Here is an 8,954-nt window from a genome sequence, read left to right as displayed (position 1 = left end):
ATATAGCTGACTGTGTTATAAATGGTAGCTGTTAATGTAGAATTGCCGTATATTAAACTGTCATCTAACACTGAGAGCTACTTTGACTTTCACGCTCTAATATTTCACTGGAAGATTATGGCTGCTAAACAATTTTGATAATTCTCTGCCCAGGAAGTAAAAATAACTCCATAGAAGGAGAAGAAAAGAAAAAAAAGTCAGCATAACAGATTATTTATGATCCTTTTAAAGGCCGGAATGGAAGAATGTAGAAATTATATAGGGTTCTAACATTCTCACTTCATTTAAGTGCCCCATATTTATAGGTCTAAATACTTTACATTTACATAAACAAAAACCATCTCTTGGTTGCCTTCAATCAAAAATAAATAAATGTAATTTAGAGGCACTCCTTCGACAACGCAAAAGAAGACAAAAGAGACACCAGCAAGCCAGCTGTCCTTACTCCCTCACCACAGGAGGATGGCCTAACAAGCAGGAGGGACCTGACTGGACCAATATTAGTAAAACTGTCCTGAACTTTATAAAAAAGAAAACAATTGCAAATAGTGTATAGGACAGGCTATAAATAATAGTTTATCTACCATAATCAATACAAGGAATTAATAGGCTCTCAACAGGCTCCAACAACATCTTCCCCACAACCACCCACCAATTTCAGCACAATACAGATATCCATACTCACCCCTCTTATCCAGTACGTCAACCAAAGACATCAGCCACACACTTCATGTCCAGTGTTGTTCCACCTACCCTCTAATTTCTTCTCTCTAGCTGTCCATGCATTGGTGTGCTTTTACTGTAGCATGTTATTAGCTTTATGTCCCTCTCTCCATCTCCCCTTCACTCCCCACCCATATCCCTGCCAGTTTATGCCCTGTGTTATTATTTATCCCTAGAATAGTAACTGAATGAGCACTCAACCTTTCTACAATGAATATTTTGAATGCTAGTTCTGCTCATTCGTTCGTCATTCATTATCAGTATACCATATAAGTTGGGTACTGCTCAAGGGAGTTTTTACCGTTGTCTCAGTGCCTGCTGTGGGGGTTTCAGATTCTACATTCTTTATTAATGTGTCTTAGACATAACAGTGTAAGTTGTTCTTTTGCTGCTGAATTATTACACATTGGGTGCACATTGAAGAAGAACAACATATTCATATTCATGGGAATGTGGAGCACACCAGTTTTATAACTGCAGTCATGACTTTAGAGATGTGAGAAAAGTCACAATCAAATGAAATGTGTCAAAACTGGAGAAAGAGCGATTTGCAGATTGTGAAGTTGTGAATGGCACTTACCTTGCAGAAACCCCTTAATGCAAGGCATTTAGCAGCTTCCAGGCGTGTGTGTATGTGTGTTCTTGTTTTATTCAGTTGTGTGGCCCAAACCCTTGCAGAATACTAACATTGTAGTTCAATGTTGTCCTTGTGGGGTAATTTTTCTGGATTCCAGAACTTTTTTGGAGGAGGAGGGGGGGCCTTTATGGTTAGCCTCTTAGTTGAGATGGTTATGGTAATGGTCTATGGAATGTCAATTGTAATTCAAAATACTTCTTCAGATGGACTTTTTAATTGCACCAAGTGGTCTGCAGCATTTCGTAGATATTCTATTAAATATAACTGCGAAGGGATTTTTATCTGATGGCGTCTCTGACCTGAAAGGTCAGACCGTATATAAATTATTAATGAGTCTAAGTTTTAGGTGCCGTTTTCATATTATTTTGTTCTCATTAGGTCCCAAGGCAGACTTCCGCTGTATTCTCTTTTCACTAGAGAAAGACTGAACTTACGTTTCAAACTTGATGAAATAGCTATATACTGTGACAAAATAAATGTAAGTATTTAAGGTAAAGGAGAATAATACACACCATTCTACTGCACAGTGAAGGTGAAAAGTAGCTGGTTGTAGCTGTAGCCTGCTGCTGAACTAATGATGATGAGACATGTCTTGAGGGGAGAGAACCTCTTAACTCATGAACTGAAAGACCTAATATTAGTCCTGCAATTGTGTTAGATAGAATATGTACACAACAACTACATTCATTGTATGAAATAACTTGCAAAGCAGGTAGTAATTTTCTTGCTTATTTTAGAACTCATGCACCTCTCATCATTAGTTGATTGATTGATTGATTGATTGATTGATTGATTGATTGATTGATTGATTGATTGATTGGTTGGTTGATTGGTTGATTTATTTTGAAAATGGGACAGTTTGTACTAATGAACTTTTACATTAGAGATTATAGCAATACGGCTAAATTCCATCTTGAGTCACATTGGTAGGTGAAAAGGTAAATTACAATAACTGAACAAAATCATACAATCATTAAGAAATTTACACTATAAATGTCCCTTAACACTATTGCACATATCCCTACCATCAATGCACATATCCCATTAACATTATTGCACATATCCTTACCATCATTGCACATAACCCTTTATCACTACTGCACATTTCCCATTATCTCTATTGCACATGAATGTAACACCTTAATACTGTCACACATTACTGTACTGCATAGAGCCCACATCAACACATTTAAAACAAATTAGGCACAGTCCCTGAGAACAAGCCCCATCACAAACCCCGTCTGAAACCTACGGAGGAAGCCTGAAGACGATGGTGGCAAGGAAAAGCTTTATCGGAGCCCAACTCATATGGAGGGACCCATCTGCCTAAGGCCAGCCGAGGAGAGGAAGCAATGGGACACACAGGTGTTAGTAGCATGTAATTTAATTGCAGTTTAATTGCATGAGTAGTAGTAAAAAATTAAAGGGCAGAATCTTGGTGCCAGAGAAAAGACAGTAGAGGCCAGCTGCTCAGTGCATCGTCCCCCAGCAACCTAGGCTTTTAGCAGCATAACTAAGGGATGGTTAGGCCCAGTCCTAACTATAAGCTTTATCAAAAAGGAAAGTCTTAAGCCTGATCTTAAAAGTAGAGAGGGTGTCTCTCAAGGAAGAGGTAATAAACAGCAAAGCAGTCCTGCTTCATTCATTTTCATCTTCTTTTATTCGAGTCTGTCATGACGGACAATGTCAACATGCTAAATGCTATGTCCTTCAGCAAACAGAAAAGTCAGAACAGTTAAACTGTCATTATACCAATATATATAAAACTCTGCTAAAACATGATACCCCAATCTGCAAAGTAGGTGGTGGTTAAATCAAAAGAACAGGTTCTGCTATTCTTCGGCCTTATTTCATCTATTGCTCCTCTTCATTGTTTAATTAAGAATCATGGTTTCTTCTAAACTGACAGGATGAAATGAGCACCTCACTGGGACACGATGCTTTGTGAATTACTTCATAACTTCCGTCGTTCAGGTGACATCTAAAGTAAGGAGTCTAGGATGAGAGTTAAAGTCATGGTGTTAGATTCAAAGCTTTAAGCAAAGTACTTTCAGTCATAGTGTACTTTCTAACACCGGGGAAGCTGGAGGATTGTTAGATAGAAAAGTTTAAAGTTTGCCTGAGGGTGACATAACCAAAGAAAACTATTTATTGCATTTGCCTTTTGATTTCCTGCACTTCTTTGTGAGGAGAGACAAAACTGAAGTCCATATGAAAATATGAATAAAAGTCATATTTATTAGAAAAAGAAAAGGAATGGTTTTAATTTATCTCCAAGTGCTCTACTTTCAAGAGGTGAAAATATGGCTAATAAATGCTAGATTCACAAGGAAAACAAAGTGAACAATATATGTCTCAGCTATGTTTTTTTCATTTTAGATGCCATGGCACGGAAGTAATTCCCTGATGACTCAGTGGTCACACTTTAAAATTGTAATTATTGTTAGTGAAAACACTTTTTTAATAAAAGGAGGTGAAATGACTGTGATAACGTTGAGATTCTGACCCATTCCCAAGCTTACAGTAGCTTTGATCATCTTGTTCTGTCTTTTCTGTCCTTTGTTTTTTATTTGGGCTTTGGTTGATAGTAATTATAGTTGTTACTCAAATGCAATGCTCTCTCTTCTACCAGTCATATACTTCAAGTTGTGGCATTTATTGCAATTAAATGCACAGCAGAAACAAGTCAAAAGAAGAAAGTAGACCTTGAAACCAGCAGAACCATATGCGTATGATACCGCCGATGTTTGGAAGAGCATTGGTGCTTAACTAACAATTAATATTAAGAATTTAAAACTGTACTGTGATCATTTTTTCAAGTCATATTGCTGATATACGCTCACCGGCCACTTTATTAGGTACACCTTACTAGTTAAAGGTTTTGCCTTCAGAACTGCCTGAATTCTTCAGGGTATAATTTCAAGGTGTTGGAAACATTCCTCAGAGATTTTGGTCCATATTGACATGATAGCATCACACAGTTGCTGCAGATTTGTCGGCTGCACATCTATGATGAGAATCACCCGTCAACCACATTCCAAATGTGACTGGTGACTGTGGAGGTCATTGGAGTACAGTGAACTCATTGTCATGTTCCAGAAACCAGTTTGAGATGATATGAACTTTGTGACATGGTGCATTATCCTGCTGGAAGTAGCCGTCAGAAGATGGTACACTGTGGTCACAAAGGGATGGACATGGTCAGCAACAATACTCAGGTAGGCTGTGACAGGCTGTGATCCCCCACACCATAACACCACCACCAGCCTGAACCGTTGATACAAGGCGGGGTGGATCCATTTGAGTTACTGTTCTCTAATCAGTCTGACCATTCTCCTCTGGCCTCTCACATCAACATGACATTTTCGTCCAAACAACTGCAGCTCACTGGATATTTTCTCTTTTTTGGACCATTCTCTGTAAACCCTAGAGATGGATGTGTGTGAAAATCCCAGGAGATCAGTAGTTTCTGAAATACTCAGACCAGCCCTTCTGGCACCAACAACCATATCACGTTCAAAGTTACTTAAATCCCCTTTCTTCCCCATTCTGATGCTCGGTTTGAACTTCAGCAAGTTGTCTTCATCACCTCTACATAAATGCATTGAATTGCGGATTGGCTGATTATCTTTGTGTTAACAAGCAATTAATAAAATGGCATGTCAACAGGGGCGTGGATATTGTCACACACTGTTGTCTTGTCTGCTGAGGGAGGGATGTAAACTCCAAGGTTCACAAGCATGTCCATATCCTCCCATAGACTCCTCAAGCCGGGCACAGACGCACTGTACTTGTAGAAGTACAGTAAATACCAGCTACTTTAAGACTTTTACTCAAGTAATATTCTAATAGATGACTTTCACAGAAGTCATTTTCTCATAAGATATCTTTACTTTTACTCAAGGCTTTTGAGTACTTTATACAAGACCGATGAATACAACAGTATGGCCTATATTAGTTTCAGTAAGACAGTTTGTTTTGTTTTCACAAAAGGTTTACAGTAATCATCTTAGTGCACCCTCTCATCAGACAGGACAGCCACAGGTTGCTCTGCCAAAATGGAAAAAAGTGTACAGTTAATATCTGATATAGTATAATAAAGTCTAAGCACTGTCACAAATCACTGGTTCTATCACTGACTGAGTTATTTACATTGAGAATAATATATTATGCAATTGATGAAAACATCTCTAGTGCAAAGACAATATTTTCATTTATATCTTTTCTTAATTCTAAATACGCTCCTTAAAGTTTCATTCTCCTTTGGGTGCACTGTAATGACCTCTGATCTCCCATAGGCCACACTGAGGCTAGTAACCCAGGGATACAGGCTGATATGGTGCCCTTTTTCTTTTCCAAAGCAGGCACCATTGCAAATTCAGACTTTGTTGCTGACTTGTAGTTCCTGACTTTTCCCCATAGAACTCATGCTGAAGTGTTGTTTTATCCAACTAGTTAATCACATTAACTCACTTCCCTGTTAAGTACTGATTGACAGTAAACCATCTCTGAGGATTTACTATAATGCTGAAAGCTATTTCTCTCCTTTGCTGTTTACAATAGTTAGAGTCAAAACTACTATAATTGCATGTCATGCAGCCCACTGAGAGACTCGGCTTGAAAGCACATCTGGAAGAAGTTGCAATGGCTTTTGAGTATTAACTGTATTTCTGTTAGAACTGTTAGGTAGACACTGGTACTAAAAAATCAGCATGGACTAGAGAGGTTCCATGGGCTCCCATCCAGGCTTTGTTGTTGTTGGCACACTTCCCTTTGTAGAAGTAATCCGCTAGGAAAGAGAGTTTGTCTATATTGACAGGGGACTTACATCACCTTTGCACAAATGATTTCAAAAATCCATCAGTTGTGTTTTGTTTTGGAGTTGTGCAATTTTGGATGTAGAGCCACTACAAACATTTCATTCATTTTCATATTTGTTTTTCCAGGCTTTACTAGTGCCCAACTGGCCAAGTCAAAACGGAAAGGGGCCAAAAGCTCAACAAGGAGATGAAATAACTCTCAGCTGCCTGTGTACTTTTAATCAGCTGTGGTGGTGTATGCTGAATGCTGTTGTTGTTGGTTTTGACTTAATTTTTCTGTCATTTGTGGAAGCAGTTGAATGTGCATAGCTCATGTTTATGGAGCTATATCAGTTACAGACTTTACTTACTGCAGTTGTTGAAATGAGGAAGTTACTGTGGAATTTTAAAGAGTAAAAGAGGGTTCTTACCTGGCAGTACCTTAATCAGAAAGACTACAACGGTGGAGATGTCTGAGTTATTATTCTGAAGGTTCAGAGCCTGAGTCAATCTGTATTGAGTTAAAAAGACAACAACAGTTAGTTAGGGTGAGTGAATGTGCAGTTCAAACTTTGCTGCGGACACAATTTGTTGGGAACAGACAAACTTTTTCAGGTCAGTTTAGATGTGGAGAAAAGTAAGTCAGGATTATACTAAATTATTGAAATATTAAAATGAAATAAATACAGATATTACAGATACTATAAACTGTTAAAAAGAATTTATTATAATAGATATATCTGGAAATTGTGCTGCATTTAATCCTGGTTTGAATTGCATTTGAACGCCTAACGATTTAAAATTCTGACAGGCTGAACGCTACGAGCTTCAAACCAGTTATGTTTGGAAGAGACGGATCAATAAAGTTTTGACAAGATATATAAGATATATACTTTATTTATCAAAAATAACTCACATTGTTCATCATCATCACAATCATTTAATGAGTAGAAGTAAAAAAATTTTATTCCGACTTTATGGACAACAGTGTGTATTTCAATGTTTCACAAACATTACATCATTTAGTTTAGATACCTCTCCTTATTCATAAATTATTTTACTTTATACATTGCGCATTATACATTTATTTGAACATTAGTTTGATCATAACAACAGACTGGGGTTTCTCAATCCATCACCACTTAATATAATAATAATATAAATGCAGTAGTGTTGCTAGGATTGGTATCATTATTTAGAAAAAGAAAAGAAAAAAGTGCTCATTTAACACTCTTTAACATCTCTTTATTAGCTCCCTTTCATCAGCCATGGAAACAGTCTTAGCCTGTGGTGTAGTTATGTCTCACACTCTGCTTAATCATTTTAACTGAATTTCAATGACTGTAACTCCTCCTGCCTTGTTACACTGGTCACTGTCTGTTGCTGTGGTGTTCCAATATATGGTTAATGTATATGACAGCGGCGCATCTGTTACGTGCGTCACATTCATTGTTTGTACACAAAACATATGTTCTCTCATTACTTTGAGCTCACGCACTGTAGCATACTTACAATCAATTCCACATGCTCCATCCTGCTGGCATAAATTAGACTGTATAAATTGCCAGATTAAAATAGACACTATTTCCATTAGTTTGAGTAATATGTGTTACACATTTCCCTGCTGTTTAGATGGGAAAACAATTTTCCCATCTAACAAATTGAAACTCTGTATTTATGAGACACCGTTTGCTTATTCTGGACTATATTAGCATTGACAACCAGGTGCAACGGGACAATAATTAAATTTCTCAAGTGTGTTTCTGCATCTACGTCTGTGTGTTTCTATCAAAAAATAAATAAATAAATAAAAAATAAAGAATAGTAACATCCGTCATTACCAAGTAATTCTTGGTCAGCAGCAACCAGACTTCTATTATTGAGTCCACAGGAAGGCACAGCGTGCTGCAAAGCAGGTAGTTGCTGATGCAGCTGCTGCCCATCAGTTACAGATGACTTGTGGAAGCAAAGTGGCAGGTTTGTGGCCTCATGCAGCGACCTATAGTCTGGGAGCGTGTGGTGGTGTGAGAGTTGGAGTGCTTGTACGGAAGTTTGAGGGATGAACAATGTGAGAGCTGAATTTTCTGTTAAAGCTCAATGTAGTCTTTATTTCAAGCTACTATAAACTGCTCCAGAGCCTTTTCTGTTATGTGTCACTTGTTTCTTATTATTTTTCAGTATTTCCCGTTTGGATTTTAAAACTATGACTTCTAGCCTCATTTCAGGTAGCTAACTTGTGTTCCTCACATTTGTATAATTGTCTGCTCTGCCTTGATTGGTTTCACCTGCTCCTCATTATCCTTGTGGCTTCCCTTGTGTATTTAGTCAGCTGCTACACCGCCTGCGATTAATGTTTTGTAGCAGGAAGTTGTTCTAGCATTGCTCCTTTGGGAATAATTATGTTTCCGCAAAGATCTGCTGCTCCAATCAACTTGTTTGAACAGGCTTTACGCTGTGATGGGTAGAAGAGTAACTACTGCACGATTCTGGAAAAAATGTGAATCATGATTTTTTGCTTTCATTTCTTTGGTACTTTTTTTTTTTATAAAATGTCTATTGCACTGATGAACTTTAACAAAACAAAACAAATCATTCAAATGGTCATTCAAGTTGCCTTGCGGCACTACAACGAGGGCAGAACACACTTTTCAATGCACCTCAGACTGTCTGTCATCGTGTGGCTTAAATCCAAAATACTTCCACACCGCTGAATGCAAACCTTTTTTAGGTATGAGTTCGGTTTGGGTCTGTAGGTGACTCACGCCTCTACCACCTGGGGTTTCTTCACCATCCAT

This window comes from Mugil cephalus, chromosome 7 (assembly GCF_022458985.1).
Source record: "Mugil cephalus isolate CIBA_MC_2020 chromosome 7, CIBA_Mcephalus_1.1, whole genome shotgun sequence".
Taxonomy (NCBI): Eukaryota; Metazoa; Chordata; class Actinopteri; order Mugiliformes; family Mugilidae; genus Mugil; species Mugil cephalus.
The sequence above is the reverse complement of the archived record's forward strand: the minus strand, read 5'-3'. Positions refer to the sequence as shown.